Here is a 3,433-nt window from a genome sequence, read left to right on the forward strand (position 1 = left end):
TGGAAATTTCATGTGTTACTTTCTCAGGGTTTGGCTTCAGCAGTAAAGGAGCTCATGCCCAATGTACACCATCGATTCTGTGTCTGGCATCTCTGGAAGAATTTTAATAAACAGTGGAAAGAGCAGGAGTACAGAGGACTATTATGGGACTGTGCTAGGGAAACAACTCGCCATGGTTTTGATCAGAAGATGGATAGGTTAAAGAGACTCAACGAGGGAGCTTGGGCATATTTGGATAAGTGGCCTAGAGAAGCATGGACTAGGGCATATTTTCGACACGATAAAAAAATTGATAATATATGTAACAATGCTTGCGAGGTTTTTAACTCGAGGATCAAAGAATACAGAGCTAAGCCAATAATCACCTTGTTAGAGGAGGTTCGGATGTTTGCGATGCGGTCCATTGCAAAAAACAAGGTTAAGTTATCCCACCATGTTGGTAAGCTCCCACCAATCCAACATAGTAGATTGCAGAAAATTCGAAAAGAATCTCAAAAATGGACACCGATTTGGAGTGGAGATGAAGAGTATCAAAGATTTGAGATCCACGGTTGGCCTACCAACATGGCTGTTGACTTGGGAAAGAGCATATGCACCTGTAGATTTTGGCAAATAACAAGTACTGAGGTCTACAATAATTTCTTATTTCTATATGTTTGTATCATTTTATTAAACATAGTTTAGATTAGATAGTGACTGCTTTGTATTCATTTAAGTGTTGTTATTTGTTTTACTATTTTATTTGTCTCTGGTGATTGGTCTCTATTTAAATAGATTGTTGGATAATGTTTCACCACATCTGTCTTCGTAGGCATGCCATGTGTCCATGCATGTACAGCCATCTCCAAGATAAATCGAAATTCTGAGGATTTTTGTCATCATTGGCTGACCATGGAAGCCTATAGAGATACTTACAAGCACTCTTTCAATCCAATACCAGGACAAGATCTTTGGGAGAGAAGTGAACAAAATAGGCCTCATGCACCTAAAATGAAGCGAAAGCCAGGGCCGATAATCCAAAAAAGACGGAAGGATGGTGATGAAGAGCCATCTAGTGTTAAGAAGTCAAAAACTGAAACCAAGTTGAAGAGGAAATACAAAGAATTCACATGTACTTACTGTGGTACGAGAGGGCATACAAAGAGAAGTTGCTCTCATAGGAAAGCTGATGACCTTGCTAGTGCCCTTGTTAGTGCAGCAGCGGCTGTAGTTGCAAAAGAAAAAGGTTCTAAGGCTGGAGAGACTAGAGATCCAGCAAATGCTGCTACTAGTAACACTCAAGCTGCTGAGATTAATAAAAATGCTCCATTAGCACCAGGGGAAGGTGTTGATGATGCAAATGCTTCAGAGATTGATCTCACCCAACCCACTTACTCACAACCAGAAAATCAGGAACAGGTAGTGATTGGTTTCTAATATTTGATTAACTGTTAACTGGTTTGTATTGGTTTATAATACATGAGTAAATGTTGGGTAGATCCAATTGATTGATACTATTTTAATAATATATTGACTGGTTTTTATTGGGCTGTATTGGTCACTAATTCTGTTAACAATTTCAACAGGTCCCTCCATCAGACCCACCTCCACCTCCACAACAGGTCACAAGGCCTGACAAGCTACAATCGAAGCGGACCAATGCAAGGAGCAAGTTCTGGGACAGCTGCACGCTTGGCAGAGTTTATGACATTCGTCCCCACCCCGGGCTTCAAACCACCAACAACAAAATAGAAAACGATTTGCAATGTTGACTGGAAGTTGTGTAGAACATATTTTGTAAAGAGCATTTGATCAAACTATGCTCATTTGATATTTTATTACTATGTTATGTAGAGTAATCTGTTTTGGTTTAGGATATTTGAAACTATGTTATTTAGGGTATTTGAAGTATGATACAGATACTGCTATTGCTAATGCTGTGATATTGACAATGATTAATGACTTTGAATTACTTAATGAATTACTTATTTCTGGATCCCCTGTCAAGTGCAAGAACCACAAAAGGTTCTATTAGATTTTCTTTTGTAACTAATGGAAGTGCATACTACATATATCATTATCAGAGCCAGCTCTTGATTTGTCTTCATATACAGATTCAAAACAGCTTGACCAATTTGAACAAACTATGCTCTTCTGATACTTATTTGGTCATAAGTTATACCTCATCTTTTGTATAATCTCACTTTTAAAGAATTTTTACAAGATATATCATTACCAAGAGAACATAAAATTCCATTTCTATTTTGTCATTAAATACATAACAATGCTTCATTCACATAACTGACATCATAGTTACATATATTTCATCCCACCTAATCCATAAGCTACAATCACAATTCCAAAAATAATAACAAACACAGACAACATAATATTCCACATTTTTAATATTCTAATTTCAGCTTCAACTGCACTAATTTTCCATCTCAGAGATATTTTCCAATGGTCTTCACTAACTGAACTTTCATTTCTGCCAACTATGCCTTCTTCTTCTTCAACATCTGCCCATTTAAAAAAGTTACACCATCTCTTACCAGTAGTTTACAACACCAAAAATCCAAAAGAAAAAAAATTGAGAGGAAGAACAACTACAAAACCAACAAGCATTTGAGAAATAAGACACACAATCAGCTTGCAACAATTTAACTAACTTACATTATAGTTAGAACATCCATAGAATGGTCTTTCTGGATTGGAATCTGTCCAAGACCATCGAAGAATAGGACGCAACCCACAACCGCACCAATGCGGAACCTTTCCACCTCTGTCACCTCTGTCACCTCTGTCACCTCTGTCACGGTGTGCATTCTTCACCCACCCACCATGCGAACGAGCTCTACTAGAGCTACCTGAGCCTTGGCTGCTGCTTCCCAACATTCTTCTCAACTCTTCGAGACACTCTTGCGATTTGGGGAAATTGGGACTTCTAGGTTTTATTTAAAATTTTTAGGGGTTAAATTGATGCCTTCAAACATTTTGCCATGTCATCTAACTGCAAGGGTGTCAGGTGTCAACGAAAATTGACAGCTCAGCTTTCCGGTGACGGAGAACGCCAGAAGGGCCAATTTGAGGCGCGGGTCAAAATTTCAGGGTACAATTTGAGTCAATTGAAACCAAAAGGGCTAAATTGAGTCGGGGTCAAATTTCAGGGGCCAATTTGAGTATTAACTCAATATTACACTCTCAAAAGCATGCCACGTCAGCTCCATCATTAAATGTAGAAATCCGATTTTTATATAATAGAATAGATAGAATAGATTAGTACACACAATAAATTTGGTTTAATAAATTAAAAAAAATAAAAAAATACTAACATAATATTAAATAAATAAATTAGGAAATACTACCAAATCAAATTGAAATAAATTATATGATATTTAAATATCTAATCAAATCAATTAGTTGATATAGTTAGTTTATCGTAATAACTTATATT

Source organism: Arachis ipaensis, chromosome B7 (assembly GCF_059453495.1).
Source record: "Arachis ipaensis isolate K30076 ecotype BB chromosome B7, ASM5945349v1, whole genome shotgun sequence".
NCBI classification, from domain to species: Eukaryota; Viridiplantae; Streptophyta; class Magnoliopsida; order Fabales; family Fabaceae; genus Arachis; species Arachis ipaensis.